The sequence below is a fragment of the Grampus griseus genome (genome assembly GCF_964374135.1).
Source record: "Grampus griseus genome assembly, chromosome: 21".
Classification (NCBI taxonomy): domain Eukaryota; kingdom Metazoa; phylum Chordata; class Mammalia; order Artiodactyla; family Delphinidae; genus Grampus; species Grampus griseus.
The window spans coordinates 3,747,087-3,766,401 of NC_139015.1; positions in this window are offsets into that span (position 1 = coordinate 3,747,087).

Genomic DNA, 19,315 nt, shown 5'->3' on the forward strand with positions numbered 1-19,315 from the left:
ATCAAACCCTTTTGTGTAAATGACTCCATTGTAACCTACTTATGATTCTCCCTGCCTCAGCTTCTAATTAGCTTCACTCTTTCAATCTATTAATGTCTCAAATAAATGTCAGTGAGCTATCTTTAACAAATCAAATATTGCGTTCCTCATTTTCCCGGGACTCCTCATTTATTCTAAAAACAAAATCCATATTCCTTATTGCTTTCAACCTCGCTTATGTTCCCAACCTTATTTCTCAATTATCTCCCTTTTGAAGTTCAAGCTCTAGAGTCTCTGATGTGCCCTTAACCCCTGACCTCAGGCGATCTTTCAGGATTTGGTATTTTCACGTCCTTGCCTGTGATACTCTACACTGAGAGTCTCCCTGACAAAATACTACTCAGATTTTCACTCAAATATCTTCTTCTTTTCTCTGCTGCCTACTTGTACCCTCCTCCTCTAGGAAGATGGAGGGGCTCCTCCTCTTGTATTCCCAAACTGTTAGCACACCCCTCTACTATAATATATAGTTTATACTGTAATTCTTGGAATGTTTTTCTCCTCTGTAGTTTATTAGTTTTCCTTTAAAAAAAAGACTTTATTTTTTTCTAGCAATTTTAAGTTCTCAGGAAAATGGAAGGGCAGGTACAGAGGTTTCCCCTGCCTCCACACATGGGTAGCCTCCTGCCGTATCAACATCCTCTACCAGAGTGGTGCATTTGTTACAAACTAATGGAACTACATTGACACATTATTACCACCCAGAGTCCATAGGTTCCCTAGGGTTCACTCTTGGTGGTGTGCATTCTGTAAATTGGGACGAATGTGTAATGACATGAACCCACCATTGTTCACTGCTCTAAAAATCCTCTGTGCTCTACTATTCAGCCTTCCTCCCTCAACCCCTGGAAGCCACGGGTCTTTCCAGTCTATATAGTTTTGTGTTGGTTTTATTTTGATGACAAATACTTATCTTTTCATATCCTTGTATTTCTGTCATCAAGCTCAATGCCTGGTGTGTGTATGTGTATATATGTATATATATATATATATATCCACAGATACTGATATTTGGGAAAGAACACAGTTTCTCCTGTGATAAGTTGAGTACAAAATTTGCACCTAACCTATGCTTGAATGTGTGATTAGTCAAACAGCTCATAAGAAAGCAGGTACAAGAAAAGAATATGTTTTTAAAGAAACTGTGAAGGGAGTAGAAACAGGATACAGAGAGAAAAAAAGATAGTAGAGTTAGAAGGAAAGAGAAAGAGAGAATACAGACAGAGAAAATAGCTTGCGTCGGTCAAGGATAAAGCTGGATAATTTTACATCTCAACAACCACCATACCACCACCACTTCCCCAAAAGAGGACGCCTCTGCCTTCTGAAAGCTTTATAGACTGATAGGTTCCCATTGTAATAGATTTATTTTACAGGCATGGTGAATAACAAAAATATAGAATGCATTTATTTCTTCATGAGGACATTAAATATTTTAATACTCTGTAAGCAAATAGTCTTTTGATTTGTGATATTATTTAGGGGAATTATGCATAATTCAGCTCATGTTGATATAAACAATAATAATTGATGCTTTATAACGTATTATATAGTCTAAAAAACACTTCAGTATATACTCTGTACATTAGTCCTAGTAAAATCGTTAAGAGTCTGTCTTTTCCAGACAAAGAAATGGGCACAGGAGAAGCTGACTGACTGATCAGCAGAAACGCCACACCTAGATCAGGTCAACACTTCCCAGGTCAATTCCATGGCATCGCCTCTTGCCATAAAATCATCTCATTCAAACATCTTCACCAGCTGGTTCAAATAAAGTTGGCATATATGTAACTCATTTCTTATTCAGAATTCCCCAACACCTGTAACCTGAGAGTGGGTTCTCAGAAGAAGTCATTGCATGAATTTGTTGTGTAAAAGCTAATACTTTAAATTGAGAGTATATGTGTTGCCACTTTTAATTGGCAAATTGACCACCTCCAAGAAGATTGCATTCAAGTTCATAGTGTCAGTTATTATCTCTGTGAGAACAAACACTTAAAGCCAGTGAAAATTTTCAATTTTTGATATTTATAATTTATTTTCATGTGATTCAGTGTTATTTTGAAATACCAGTTTGCCTGAAACAACTTTATGAAAGATAGGAATGCTTTTCTGAAATAATACTTTGATAAACTTTTGCTACAGAAAGTTAATTTTTCTAAAGTTCTAAATTTTAATACATATATGTTAGTTTAAATTAAATATGAAAGTAAACACTTATAATTGGCTAACTTCGCTGACTTTGTAAGGAACATTTAGGGAAATATATTTTGTATTACTTTCAATTGTTTAGTAGCAGCATGAGGTCACTGCACTTATAGTAGGTAATTAGATAGAAGGTTCAAAAACATATTATCCAAATATCACATTTTCCATTTTAATTAAATTATACTTGCAGACACGGCAGGTATAGGTACCCAAATTAAGTTAAATTGTCCTATAATTTTGTAATCATCTTGGCTCTAATCCTTCATGGCAGAAAAAAACAAAAACAAAAGCTTTGTCTACAATAGTATATTTGTATGTATATAAATATATTTTCTTTCTCTTTTGCTCCCTCTCTACTGCAAAGAAAATATTCCAAACGAGGGAAGTAGAAGGTGCTAAAATGTATGGCATTATTTAAACTCAAAATCTCTCCTTAGTGTGTCCCAGAGTACAGCACTGGGGTCATTTGCATCAAAATCATGTGGGGAGGGCTTCCCTGGTGGCGCAGCGATTGAGAGTCCGCCTGCCAATGCAGGGGACACGGGTTCGTGTCCCGGTCCGGGAAGATCCCACATGCTGTGGAGTGGCTGGGCCCGTGAACCATGGCCGCTGAGCCTGCATGTCTGGAGCCTGTGCTCCGCAATGGGAGAGGCCACAACAGTGAGAGGCCCGTGTACCGCAAACAAACAAAAAATATCATGTGTGGAATTTGTTATAATTTCAGACTTCTTGACCCTACCACAAATTTGAATCATAATCTCTAGGTATGGAATCCAAGTATTTATATTTTTAGCAAAATGTTATGTAAAACTTGACAACCAGTGCTATAGCATATTAATTTAATATCAAGCAATTTATCTCCAATACTTTCTGTCTCACCTAGAGAAGGTACAGTAGCTATAAACGTAGCTGGACAGCTGGAGAGGTAAATAGGGATAAATCGATACTCTTTTACTTAGCAGAGCAAGACGTGGAAGACTGGGAATTTCTGGTTTCTCTTTATACAAAGCGCATGTTGAAATTGCATAAGTAAGTAATGCTTATGTGAGAAGGACACTGCTAGGAGAACTCAGGCCACTAGAAAAGGGTGGGTTTTGTGAAACCAAAATAGAACATGAGTGAAGCAAGTGGCTTCTTCACCACTCTGAGCTTGTTCCATCATCTTTAGAAGAGCCGTGGGGGTGGTGTCTCAGGGCTCCACAGACTTGAGAAGTGAGACGACGTGACTGGAAGTGCCCGATACAGAGTATACAGTCCCTCTTTCGCTCGCTGTCTCTCGCTCCCTCGCTGTCTCTGTCACTCCTCTCCCACCCCCCGTATGAGTGTATGTGCTCTATAATATGGTGCATGTACATTAACATTTGTAACATTAATTTCAGTAGGTGTCAAACAATAGTCCCCATACTTTTGGGGGGTGTAAAAGATAAGCATTTGTACGTCAGTTTATTAAAGAAAGAAATCTGTTTTTTCATTAACACAATGTAATATTTAACACTAAGCATTATTCTATCGTTTCCTTATTTATTTGTAGTCATTTGTCTTAACTTTAAGAAAATAACTCACTAGCATGCACAACAGTATCTGATTTTGCTGTTAAACGTTTGAATATTAAAACTTTCGATGAAAGTTTCTTTTGGCTTCTTATCTCACGGACATTTTAAGCTTATTCATTGTTAAATGTGTTTTGTCACATTACATCTCTTGACATGGTTTTTCTTCAAACAAGATGTTTCAAAATTAAACTGAGTCAGAGAACATCATTGTGACACAAGAAATATTTCTCAGCCAACTTAAACTGGAAACCATGTTTTGCACCATGGCATTGTCCTGTCTTGGTTTCAGATACATGAGGAATTATGTGTGAGGAAGGACCTGCTGTTCTCCCCTCCTCACTGATATTTTCTTTCTCAGATGAGACAAGTGACATGGGCAAATACCTGCCAGAACAGTCATGTACTGCTTTTCCCCCATCTGTCTGATACGGCTATTAGGACGCCACATCACACAGTTAATATCAGATGGTGCGAAGAACAGAGCACCTTCATTGAATCTGGCATCTAAAATGAGAAGTGAAGTCTTGGGTTACCCAAGGAAGCTGAACGTTGCCATTAAATGCTGGAAGTATTCAATTCTCCGTCTTACAGACTCTTTACTTTTCTAGTCTCTGTTCTCTTCAGTTAGACCTGATGAAAGCCCGACCTTTATGGTCCATTACCTGTATGTAGTAGAAATCAAAGAAGTTGAATATAGGCACCCTAATTTGCTTTTTATTGAAAGTTTAATTAAACAGGATTGCTTGGTTGGAGAGAGAGGGGAGCATTGTTTGACCTCATTAAATGAAAACTTCAGAAATCTTTATGTGTTGTTACCTTTCCCCAAAGTCCCACCTCATCTTCATGATTTCATAACTAGTGACGGCTTCTCTTCCATCATTGTTGTTTCTTTCTCATCCTGCATCAAAAAAGACTGCTAAGAAAGAAAGGCCACTTCAGGTTCAGAACCTTCCTCCTAGTAAAAGGTCACCATAAAACTGAAATATGGGGAAAAAAGACTACTCATTAGCCTCAAAAAAAGGACAGGGAGAGACGATAAACTCATCTGTTATATCTTTCATTCTCTTAACATCGAGAATAATGTCTTGCTTTTTTCATCTCAGTGTTTTTGTTTTTTTTTCATTTTCATCTATTCCTATGTCTGTGTCTTTGTCTGTGTCTATGCCTCTGTCTGTCTATCTATCTATCTATCTGTCCATCCATCCATCTTGGAGAGAGTTCTTCAGGAACCTCTGGGCTAAATTGTTTTCATCCACAGACGCCAAAGAATATCTGAATTTATTTTATTTTACTTTTATTTAGTCCTATTTTATTGTTTTTTTTACATCTTTATTGGAGTATAATTGCTTTACAATGGTTGTGTTAGTTTCTGCTTTATAACAAAGTGAATCAGTTATACATATACATATGTTCCCATGTCTCTTCCTTCTTGCGTCTCCCTCCCTCCCACCCTCCCTATCCCACCCCTCTAGGTGGTCACAAACCACTGAGCTATTTTATTGTTTTTGATGCTACTGTAAATTGGTTTTTTTTTTTTCAGATAGACTAGATTTTATTTTTTAAATTAAAAAAATGTATACAATTTTTAAAGGTTACTTTCCATTTACAGTTAATACAAAGTATTGGCTATATTCCCTGTGTGGTACAATACATCCTTGAGCTGATCTTACACCCAGTAGTTTGTGCCTCCCTCCCCTGCCCCTTGTTCCAGGTGCCCCACTTTTAAGATCTGTGAACTCTGTTCGGCCCTTCAGCCATCTCCTCCAGAACCAGCGAACCACCCTAAGTAAAAGTCTGTTCCTAAATTAAGCTTGTATCCCAGCTCATCACTCTATTTTAACTTAAGTAATTTCTAACTATTTTCTAGCTCTTTCATGCAGATGGATTTTATACTTGTCCAGATTTTTTGCTTTCTTTCAGCTGGAAGGTAGGTCTGGATAATTTAGTTAACAATAAGCAGAGGTTTCAAAATGGTCTTTTTTCTCTCAACTTCTTTGCAGAAGTAATTTTTTTTATTGGATTCATGATGCTTCCTTCTTACTCATGCTAATTATGGGTGGTACTACTAAATGCATCTAAATTTTCAAACCTGATAGAGTGAATTATCTATCCTGACTCCTTCTGTAGGTGAAGTTCACATTTTAGTCCAATAAAAATATAAAGATTCTGTCTCCCCCTGGCACTATCAATGGTTAGGAAAATTCTCCCTAAAATGGAAGGGAATGTGTCTGTCTCCAAATTTATATGCTTTTAACCTTTGCGTTTTTACCGAAACACAAGGGCTAATGACTGATTAACAGCTTGTAGTAAATTGGAATCTTTAACAGAAAGAAGCGCACAAAATTATTTTACAGGATAGGATACATTTTCCTAGTTAGAAGTGTTCTAGTTTTATTCGAAGGGAAACAAATTTTTTTTTTTAATATCAGGTACATTTATAGTGTTGGACTAACCACTGAACACAATTAAAATGCCACCATTTCTTGTGATGAGATGAGAGCTTGTTAAATCATGGAGCCCTGTTGATGTATTGTCATCAGCAGTGTACAGGTAAATGTATCATTTCAAAAAGAGAATTTTGGACCAGAATTTTTTTTTAGAAACAAGTGTTATTTTGTAGATATGTTGTGTGCATGTAAAAATAGATGTACATGATTATTTTATACTATTTTTTATAATGTTAGATTAAAAGTGGCATTTATGTTTAAAGGTAGTTAAAGCATAAACATTGAAAGATGGCATTAGAGGGAACCAATGAATAATTATGCTCTGTTCTGTGCTCAGAAATAGGCAGGATTGAGAGATGACACAGGAATCAGGCAGGTATAAACTCATACTTGTTTTATGGCTGGCTACAGTCTAGACTTGTCCACTTACTTTATCATGGTATACCTTGAATTTAACTTATGCACCCCTCATGGTCACAGACAGTATGAAGATAGTGAATAACTACAGCCCTCCACTGTAGAGCCTGCCCACGTATACGTACTGCAGGGAGCAGCGTGCTGTTTCAGGTAGAAGATCCTCCTAAAGGGAGAGAGTGGGACCTAATCAACCACGCTCGGTGCTTCTGCCAGACTCACCAGCCGTATATGTCACTGCCTGCACCAGGGGGAGAGTTAGGAGGCTGAGGCAACAGGGAAGATTATTGTACTAGGGGACCTCCCTGTAATTTTTATTATATTTTATCATAGTTATTATGCACAATTAATTGTTATAATTACCTTATATTATCATTGTACATACGGCAACATGTAACTAGTGAAAAGATGCTCCCAACCAGGAACATTCTTCCCTTTCCACTAATCCTACTGCACTTAATCCCACGTCCAACAGCTTTTGCCTAAAAAGTTCCACTGAACTTTCTCTTCCAAACCATACCAGTTCCTTCTTCAAAAGCTTTTAAGACAAAATACCCTTGTGATTACTTCATAGCCACCAGTATCCGTTCCCTCTCAAACTCTACTTTATTCTCTTTCCTTGTTTGCATGCTGTTTTCTTTGGCTGCATTTCATTATCCTGCACTCCCTAAGGATATAGACTGAATCTTCTGTGTCTTCTGTTCTTCCTAATTGTGCTGAGTACAAGAGTGGATATTCAATATTTTTTAAGTTAAGGTGAAATATAAGGAATGTCTCCTAGTAAATATTCTGGAGCATATAACTAACTTTAAGAGAGTAAGAGCCTATCTCTCCACTGTTGCTCCTCAGAAATTATGTAATTGTTGTCTGGTAAGAGTAACCATGTAATACTTTTTTATTATTAGTGGTGAGTCTCCCGGCCTCTGCGAAGAGGTGCGGATCGATTTTCAGCTTATGTTAATCGACACCATGAACCTTATAAAGAAAGCTGCTCATTGTTACCAAGAGCAGATAGAACCCAGAGGGTGTTCAACAGTCTGTCAGCGACAAATGAAACTAAGCCAAAGTCACAAATTACACAGAAACGTGCTCTTTGTAAAGGAGTGTGACTGTACATGTAGGTGTGGCTGTCTGCATGTATATATTCAAACAAATTTTGGTAAGCTTTGGACTGTGTACTGAATTCTTATTTGACTGTAACATGGCTCAGCAAAAATATTTATTGATATTTCAGAAAAATACATTTAAAACACCTTGTAAAGAAGTTATCCTGGGAGAAAATTATACTCAAATCAAACCATAATAATTTAGTGTTTTGGGCTTGGAAGGATAATATTTGTGATAGGTGAATAGGGCATTTATTATTTTTCCAAAGTTGAACTATATTTTAAGCAATGTAATTACTCCATACATAAGAATTCAGAATACAACATCAACAGAGGGAAAAAAAGAAGTAGAAAAGTGTACTTATTCTACACTATAGCAAACTTACCAAGGCTTTAAACGAATATATATTTATAAAATTGCTTCTGACAACTCACATGATCTGATTATGTGGCAGGATACTCTGACGAAGGATTTGATTACATGGTGCATTGAGCTGTGGCTGGTAAATAATAGCCTTCCCTGTTCATGCTTCTACTTATTGTTGGGAAAGAGACAGAATATTGAGAATTAGTTTAGATCATAAACAAATCAATTACTGATTCAAGACCTAGGATGGCATGACATTTATGTTATGCCACTGAATTTTGTGAATGGATAATAAATTTTTCTAAAGAGGATGTTAATTTTGATTAGGTCAACTGTGCTTATAGTAAGCGGTCCATGTCAAAGATTTCTTCCATCTGTGCTGAACGATTGCATAGGCCTGTAAAGACGTTTCTTAGGTAGAGGTGAAAAAGTCATTAATCACGCTTTTCTGGGGCAAGAATTGCCTAAGACTCTGTATTCAAGTTCTGTGTAAGAGTTAAAATAAGTGATAATTTACATATTAGGGGATAATTTAAATATTAGGGGAAGAGTTTGAATTTGGGAGAGAAGAATTTCAGGAAAGCGTACAGTTTAAGCTATAAAAATCATAATTAATTTTAATATAATTATTAAAAAACTAGTTGTCTTTATATTGCATTTCCTGTTAAGTAAATGTGCTTGGCACAAAAACAGATGCCATGGCAAACCCCACTGAACTCAATTATAGGATTTATATTATAAATAAGTGTATACCTATATGTGTGTGTTTATGTATATTTACAAATGATATGAGGAAAAATTTTATATATAATATACATATATATCCCAAAGAATCAAAAATATTGCTGTAGCAAGTAATTCATCTCAGAAATGCAAAGTACTCACAATGGGAATAGTGATGTTAGTGAATGTGAATTATGCTTGTAAATTGTGAAGGTTGTATGCATTATAAAACAGATTGGGTAAAGTTTAAATTTACTTGGCTTTATTCAGTTTATTTTTTGACTCGAAGTTTGTGATGTGTAGATATTTTATTTACATATGGCATAGTGTCTTACACCAGTAAAGGTGTTCAATAAATATTATTTGATTTTAACTATGAAATTTATAAATAATTCCACATCTTCTGACACAGATAAAAACTAATGATTTATGTGACTTTTAATAATGAAGATTAATATGATTTCCAACAGTATCTTTACTGTATGATTTTTACTGTTCTTATTGCATAGACGGATCATGGTAGAAATGTTGGATCAGCCAGTTGATCCAGTCTCATTATCATCTGGAACTGCAGGGAAGATATAGACAGCATTTCCTAGACCATCTTTAAGCTAGGAGTCCTGATATAGTGGGTGAATCACTGTTCCCACGTGGCAGCTGCCGCGTGGCTCTGGAGACAAGTGGTCTGGAGCACACTTCCTGGTTCCCAAATTGAAGCCAAGTTATTGTGTTCCTGAAGCCAGAATTTTACGAAGTTATTTTTTATCCCGAGTGTGGATAAAAAGTAGTCTTGTGTCCAGCATTGACACAATGGCTTTCTGAACACAGTAGTTCCTTCTCATCTGAAGTTTCAGTTACCTGTGGTCAACTGCAGTCTGAAAATATTAAATGGAAAATTCCAAGAAGAAACCACTTGTACGTTTTAAACTGTGCACCATTCTGAGTAGCGTGATGAAATCTTGTGCCATCCTGCTTAGTCCTGCCTGGGAACTGTCATCCCTTTGCTCAGCATATCCCACTCATTAGTCACTTAATAGCCGTCTCAGTTGTAAGATGACTGTGGAAGTATAGCAGTGCTTGTGTTCCAGTGGCCCTTATTCTAATAATGTCCCCAAAGTGCAAGAGTAGTGATGCTGGCAATTCGGATATGCCACAGAGGAGCCATAAAATGCTTCTTTTAAGTGAAAAGTTAAAAGTTCTCCACTTAATAAGGAAAGAAAAAAGTTGTGTGCTGAGGTTGCTAAGATCTACAGTAAGAGCAAATCTTCTCTTTGTGAAATTGTGAAGGAGAAAGGAAATTCGTGTTATTTTTGGTGTCACTCTTCAAAATACAAAAGTTATGGCCAGTGTGTGGGAAGTGCTGGGTGAAGATGGAAAAGGCATGGTTTGTACAATAAGATATTTTGAGAGAGAGAGAGAGAGAGACCACACTCACATAACTTTTACTATAATATATTGTAATTGTTCTATTTTATTAGTAGTAGTTGTTGTTAATCTCTTCCTGTGCCTGATTTATAAATGAAGCTTCATCATAGGTATTTATGTATAGGAAAAACAGTGTACATAGGGTTTGGTACTGTCGATGGTTTCGGGCATCCACTAGGGGTCTTGGAACGTGTCCACGGCAGCTAAGTGGGGACCACACTGCAGCAGAGGCAGCAGCTCTCCTGATGGGCAGGCTGTATGGTGATGCATGGGAAGGCGTTTACCAAGCCAAAACTAGCCCCTACGTCTACAGCCTTCTCAACAATCTTGTAAGCACCTAAATTCCTAAATTTAATCGGTTAATGCTTGTAATACCTAAAGTTATTTCTATCAATATTACCTACATACAAATCTTAATTGTTACGCAGATTAAGTTACTGATAAAACCTCGTGTCATTTCCTTAATTTTATTATATATTATGTTGCTTAAGTTGAGCAGACTGGGATTTTGGAATAGTTTCTAAAAATTTAAATGCTAGGATACCTATTTTGGAGGTTTTGATGAAATAACAAGAAGAATATATTTTATCTTTCAACCAATATATATTTATTCAGTGTGGGTCCCATGACACCCACGGGGATAGATGCTGGGGATTTAACTGTAAACTATACAGAGTTCCTACTCTCTAAAATAGCAGTGTATATTACGGGGAAAAGATAGGTAAATACAGAAATTAATATGCAGTTTAGTAATACAACAGCGAAAATCATGAGTGAAATTTTTTTTAAAAAATGTGTTTTTTCTGACATATCAGGCAAACTTCTATAAAATAGACACTTGGCAAGAGTTAACCGGTCAAGTCCTGTGGGGAGTGGAAGAAGGGCTCCCGCAGCACTCCTGGCTCTAAGAATCATTAAGCTGTTTTCCTGCAACAATAAACCATTTCGTGTTGCTCGACCGTAAAATACAAAGGGATGAGAGGTTAAGTAGAGACTTAGTAGTCCAGCAGACCCCATCATGAATGACATTTTGTGGCTTTATAGCAATTTTCAACAAGACCCAGGAGAAAGGGTCAACACTGGCATGATTCAGACCAGGAAAAGATGACCTTATGTTAATGTGGATAATATTTTTTCAGCGTTTGTGAGGAGGCTATGTCAAGGATATGAGATGACAACTAAACAGGTGTCGAAATAGAGTAGGCCAAGAAAGTGAGAGGCGTTTGAAGGTAATTTCCAACTACATGCCGACTGGAGCAGGAGCTAAAAGGAAAGAAGGTGTCTAAGCGGGTTATCAAGTTCTGGCCCGAGTGGATAGATGTATGTTGACAATACTAAGATTAAAAACAAAGTAAAGAAAATATAGATAAAAAGTAGATTGGGACTGCATGTGATTGATGTTCCATATTTTACATATTTGCATATTAACTTGGGTTGTAGCCCAGTTTTACCTGACAATCATCTTTTCTCTTCATTATGTTATTTTACGTATCTTTCAACGGGTATTTTGTTGTTGTTGATCTTATACGTCTGAGGAGGAAGCCGTTAATTCCCATGTAGATCACTAGAATGTGGCTATGTAGGCATATTGATTCTTTCCTTTTTTGTAAACCTAATATTATATTCTGTAAAGGCATAGTATATTATACATGTCCATTCTTATTGCTGACCTGTATGTTGCTGGAATGATTGTTTAAAAAAAGACAATGTAAAGTTGCTGGCATATCAATACTCTTTCTCATTAAATATGTTTATATTTATTTTCCAAAAACGATCCCATTTTGGAGATATTTGAGATTAAAAATGTTATAATCACACAGTGTGTGTGTGTGTGTGTGTGTGTGTGTGTGTGTGTGTGTGTGTGTGTGTGTGTGTCTCGCAGGTATCTCAAACTTTTCAAAGAGTTCCATATTCTAGCACATACGCAAGCCAGTCCATGTCCACACATGTCCCCACACACACACACATTTGTAGGCTCTGTATACTTTCAACCTCAATGCAAACTTGACTAGATTGCTAAGTGGAACTTTTAGAGAAGGCTAAGGAATGAGAACTGTGAAATTTTCTTTGTAGTAGCCTTTTATACTTTAAAATATTCATAACTATTGAGACAGTACCACTTCACAAGATTTATTATATGGAAACTATTATAAGTTGAAAAACATTTCTGTGTTATGTGGTTTCTGTATCACCATAATATGAAAAGTAGAAGCTACATTTAGGTTCATCAGAGGGAAATGGTTAAAAAAAAAAAGTAAACTTTCATATAATAGAATATTACACAGTTCCTAAAACTAAGATCGTCGAGTAACTAATAATGTATTTATGATATGAATAATATGACATAGTAAAAATAAGTATTATAGAAAAATCACCTTTATAATACATTAACTTTTAAATTTCTTATTAATGAAGTTATAGGCAGTTTTACTTCTATATATTTTCAAAATAAAAATAAAATAATTGTATAAAAACAAAGTGGAATTCTAGAAATTGTTCTTGAATTCACTAACTTTTATATAAGTCTCATCTCTTTCATTGTATTTTATTATTATAATTAAACACAAACAAGCAAATAAATAATACTGGCAAAATTACCTTGCTCCACCTTTTACTTGATGTGTCAAATCAAAATACATACTGAAAAAGCCTTTTGAAAGGTAACACATTATTATTAGTTGGCAGAATTAGAAGCATCGGTGTCATTTATATATCACTGCAACGGTGAACCATATCATAGAAAGAACATATAAATTCTTCATATAAATTTTTCATGTAAAGAATCCTGAACTAGTGGTAGATAAACTTGGTTTCAACACAATATCACCTTGTTCATAAGAACTGTAGCCTTGAAACTTTAAAATATGACAGACTAATGTTTTCATGAGTAAATTTAATGTACTGAAAATAAAAATTAAGAAAAAAAAGAATTATAGCCTTGAGCCAAGAACTTCATGTTGGTGGGAAAACATCAGTTTCCATATGTATAAATTGAAGAAAAAAAGTTAGTGCTTATTAATAAAGATATATAAGTGTTTCTTAGAGGGAATATAATATCTGATCCTATACGTTTTGCCTTGGGAAATATTCTTCTCATTTGCAGTGAAAGATGAAAGAGTCCTATCAAACATTTAGTGTTAGCTGAAGAGACCAATCATTTTTTCTAAGTGATTTCTTCATCAAATTGGAAAATAAAGAACAAATAATAATTTTTGAGATAATAGAAATATAGCTGTATTTAATAATATGTATTTTATCTCCTAGTATGTTTATGCATACCATGGTATAATGATATAAAATAAAATTAGAGTTATTCCAAATTGTTAATTAATTACAGAACAATACTTCTCTCTTTGGAATGGGTGACCAGGGCTGCCATTCATGGTGTTGCAGAATGGGCAGTGCATAGCCAGCCCTGCTCTATGCAGAGGAAATGGAGACATAGAATAACAAGGGCAAATTTAAAAATCACCAGGATAATTTTGGCAATAAAACAAAATATGTACTTTTTTTTTTTTTTTTTTTTGCTTAATCATCTAAGTATTTCACAGATAAAATCTGGGGCTATTCTACTTCTTGATTGTTTTAATAATCCATTTCACTTTTGACTGCTCTATGTAACTTGTAAATTTAATTCTTGAAAACAGGCTTGAAGTACAGAACAAAGATTATAATGGTTTGCTTTTGGAGATTATCAGTCTTGCTCCTGGATGCACATGTGAAATAATTCTCATGATCTACTGGCTAGTAGTTTTTGCTACACTAAACTTTCTCTCTCATTAAGTTTTTATATATACATATATGTACATTTTAATACTATATATTTTTATCTCATTAAGTTTTAACATAGACAGATAACAAGTCGTGTGTGTGTGTGTGTGTACCATCTAAAACCTTAACTGTTAAGACAAAAAATGGGTGTTTTGAAATAAGGTATATTGGTGTTATATAAAAAAAAATGTACGGAACACAAAAATAATGTAAGACCTAAGGCAGGTTAATGGGAAAAAGTTTAAGAATCAGCTAGAAGAGTGTCCTTTTCTCAGGAGGGCTCTGCTAGTGAGATTGCTCTAGTATGATCTTATGTTTCCCTGGTAGGATATGTTATCACTTAACAACCAGTTGAGAATCCTGGTACTAAGATATTGTAGATGAACTCAGATAAGGGAGTGCTTTTCCTCCTGCCGTGTTACTGTATTAATTTCTTAAGCTCAGTTGTTCTTTCTGTAACTTATCTTAGGTCTCTTGTGTGCCACTGCTTCTTACTTTAAGTATATGACAGGTATCGTGTTGACACCTATAAACGAATGTCTGATATATTGTATAACTTAAAAACCAAAGGAAGTCACAGATATTACAATATACTTTAATATTTTATCAAGGAACCTTTGTGATTCCTTCTACTGGATACATATAAAATAAGTGCTTCTTCATCACGTTCCTAAATAAAAAGAAAAAATTAAATAACTGTTCAGAAATATTACTTCTAGATATGATTAGTTATATGGAAGATATAGATTACTAGTCTCGTGATCTTTTGGAATTTATTATTATAATCATTATTATTATTGAGAATGGAGAAATACTATATACTGATTACACAGCATGACAGATAAAAATGTATTTATGTATTACATGACTACCATTCCTAACAAGAAGAATCTCCAACAGATGTATAAAATTTTCAGATTTGATCTCTATTTTATGAAAATTATTCAGTGGAAATTATATTAAGGAGGAAATAATAATTATTTTGAAGGAAATGTTTCATACAAATAATTATCTTAAAATTACAAATGTGCAAATATTTGCAGAAAAATTAATTTACATGTTTTCCAGCTAAAATTCACAGAACGGACTACTGTATTCTAGCACATTTATAAATAACAAAATCACAAACTAAATAATATCCAAATGCTATAGGAATGAATTATTATTGAATGCAAAGAGTATTTTATATCTGTTTTCTTTTTTGGTAAATAAATTATGTAATATTCTTCATAAACAAAATTAGATTTATTTAGGATAAGAGTTCCATATGGGAGGAAAAAACACTATTTTCAAATTTGATTTTGGCTTTTATCCCAAAACAGGAATCAGGATTCATTCCATTGAAGGCTACAAAACAAAACCAAGAAAATCACTGAAGGATTGGTTTTCCTATATTCCAGGTTTTTGATGCATCTTCTGTGCAAAATGTGGTTCCTCTCAGCAGTATTGATCAAGTAGCAAGGAGCTAGCCATAAGCAGCTTAGAGGTAAGTGGAGGAAATGCAAATTTAAAGCAAACAAAAGAACATAATAAAATATCATAATGGTTGCAACAGAATAAATCCTGAGTGTTACTCTAAACAAGAGATCTGAGAAAATGAGCAGATAAATGCCAAAGGACAGAAACGCTGTTGGGGAATTTAAACAGGGTTATCTCAGAGCGAACTTTGCAGGAAGAGACAAAGCACATGAACAAAGGCCTGGAAGAGTGTGAGAAGGTGACATCACAGGAACCTGCAAGTGTTTTAGTATGTTACCCTGGAACCGGGAGGAAGCAATAATGAGTGATAATGGAAAAGGAAACATAGGTCAGATCATGAAGATGTGCACCACACTGAAGCATTTTGTCTTTTGCTGAGAGAAATTGGGTTCCATTGAATAGTTTTAAGCAAGGGAATGTGTGTTTCAAGTTTAGAACAGAGGTTGATCAATTTTTAAAAAAGGACCAGATGGTAAAAAAATTTGTCTTTGCTTTGCAATACTGTTGCTGTTAGAAACTGCTCAATTCTAATACTGTAGCTCAAATGGAGCTGTGAACAAAATATGTGAGGGCATGTAATTTACAAAACAGCAGTGTTGGATTTGACTCATGGGCTGTGGTTTGCCAACCCCTGGGTTGGAAAGATCAATTTAGAAAGATCAATCTGGGCTCAGTGAGGATAATGGCTGCTCCTGGGGACACAAACCAAGTCACTGTAGGCCACAGAACGAAGCCTTTGGGAATGAAGAATTACAAAGTTATTTAGGTTATAAAATACAAAGAACACAGCACCAAATTAGGTGTGAGGGTTATGGGAGAGACTAAATGGGGGACGGCTCCCAAATTGTTGGCACTGACGAGCAGCTGCATGGTGGCAATGCTGTTGGGTGTGAACAAGAGTAGATTCAGGAGTGTGAGGGTGGATAGAAGTTAAACTCGTGTGTGTTGGGTCTTGGATGCCACTAGATATCCAGGGAAAACTTTCAAGGAAGCAGTGAAATGTGCATCTATCTAGAGAGAAAGATCTAATCTGGGCTTTAGCATGTAGGGGCTACCTGATGACATAGAAGCAAATAAAGTTACTCAGTGATAACATGTAGTGTGGGATGAGCTTAGGGCTTAGGACAATATCTTAGAAATGCTCACATTAATGTTATTAGCCAAGAAGACTGAATATGCAAAGGAAATGTAGGAGAAATAGCCAGAGAAATAAGGCAGGTAAACAATTGTGTATTGAAAGTTAGAGATATTCCAGCTCCCAGGTTGGAGAGAGCTCAAAGAAGCATCAGTCCTACTCCAACAACAACAAAAAAGCTTACCAAACTTCTAGATCATGTATTTATTCAGATATAGAGAAACCCAAAAGTTTAAATTCTAAAGCAATACAGGGCACGTGGTGCCTTCAGGTAGAGAGGACAGTGGAGCAGACACTCATCTGAAGTCGATGCAACTGGATATGGATAAAAAGAGTTCTTCCTGAGAAATTGACAAGTGAGTACTGAGTGCTGAGTGGAAGGACAGTGTGAAAACCATGGGAACTGCAGGACTGGGGGAACCTTGCAGGTCTTTGTGAATCCCACTGGGCACTCCCAGAAAATAATGGAAAAAGTACTAAGAAGTGCCCGCTGGGGATGCTGCTGGAAAGGAGAGCAGCAGCTTGTGAGAAAAACATGAACCTCTACCTAGGTCCTTCCCTCCTTTTTCTACTGTGGGGGAAAAGCCTTGATCTGTGAAGGAGAGGGCAACAGACATTGTTGTTTTTATTACAGTGATAAAAACATAAGGCAGCTGCAGGGAGAGCACAGGGAAGAAAAATATTTCTCTGAGCTCACAGCCACATGGAGGGGGGAGGGGTCAGGAAATCCCAGGAGGCCAGACCCCCACGACCTAGGAACATTATACCTGTCTGAGACTAAGGTGACTTTTCAAAACAAAGAGACATACCCCGCACAACCCCTCATCAACAAGCCAGTAAGATTGAATAATAAGACAGTGGACAATTCGCTGGGAAGGGACAGAGGAGGAGAAAGAGGACACAAAGATATCCTCTTTGATGCACAGCACAAAAATCTCAAAGTCAAAATTGAGCGGACAGGCTCTGGGAAATCAACTCTCATCTGAATTTCAAGGTGTCTCTATAAGAATTTAAGGCTGAAGGGCAAATATGTATAAAGACAGCAATCATATATCTCGGCCCCAGCCCAAATCTGTATAGATGAGCTCAACCCCCGACACTGAAGGTCTAGCAGGAAAAAAAGGTGTGATCAACTTCCTGATACAAATATTTATCCCAGATACAAATATTTATATAAATATGAATATTTATATACAAGATATATATTGTAAAACTTATTTAGATAAACCACTATTTTTAAAAGAAGGTATAACTAATACATCAATACAGGAGATAAAATGGAATCAGAGAGAAGACAGCTAGTCTTCTTGGTAAGAGTTGGTAAATTATAATCTAGCGTATCACCTTCAGTGGGAATAATTTTACACCCCAGTTAAAGGAGACTGCCAGATTGAATAAAATAGTACATCCAAATATATGTTGCCTACAAGAAAATCACTTTAAATATAAAGAAAATATTATCCAATCACATTTATGACATATGACTTGAATTCAGATTTTATAAAGAACTTTTAAAACAATAAAGAAACAAATTTTAAAAAGTGACCAAAAATGAAAAGCAATTGGAACTCTCCTATAGCACTGATAAGAATAAGAGCAGTTTTGGAAATCAGTTGACAAATTTCTTATCTATTCATTAATGCTCCTAATATATGGCCAAGCAATCTATCTGCTATCCTACTGCTAGGTATCAATGCAAGAGATAAGAAAACTTTATAGTTACACAGAATCTTAATGTGAATGTTTTATTCTATCCATAATTATAAAATAATGTGCATGTCCTTCGACTGGAATATTAATAAGCAACTATGATATACCAGTAAAAAGGAATGTTAGTACTTAGTGAATGAAAGGAATAAACTGTTGATTCTTGCAAAAACATTAGTGAAACTTACGTGCAGTTTTCTAAGGGAAAGAATCCAGTACCCAAAGGTTACATATTGCATGATTCCATTTATGTTATCATCTGCAAAGAAATTAGATCAGTGACTGCTAAAGGGGTGGGGTGCATTTATATATACAGGTGTAGCCTGAGGGTGTATTTGTGCTGATGAAACCGTTCTGTATGAAATTGTGATGGTGGACACATGACTCCACATATTCACAAAACTGCACACAAGAAAGTAAATGTTATAACCACCTTCCGAGCTCACCCAAAATTTGGTTTAGATGTGCAGACAGATGACTCCACGTGTACATACCAAGAGGGTTTGGAAAGGTTTATTACTTGCATATTCGAAGTCTCTAGGGAGAGCAGGGAAGTCCTCTCAAGGAGCTTTGAAATGCCTTGAGACAACAAGGAAAACAATCAAGGCTGGGATTTTATTGGAGACGGCTCATTCACCTCCCCAAGGGATAATTAGAAAAGAATAAACTGGTCATTAATTATTTTAAAAAAGGAAAATAAACACTTGCAATCAGGGAATCAAAGGTTTTTGCAGTAAAACATTTGGAAATATAAAGGAGGAAATATCTAAGAAACATTCAGCACACCCATGCATTCCCCTATTCAGATGACACATCCAGTGAGGAACTGAGTTGAAATATATGTAAAATAAAAATTTCTGGTCATATGTCACCATGGGTAGACTAATAATATAGCTCTAGTATTTGGGCTGGTTAAAGGAAAACATTTTTTTCACCAGCAA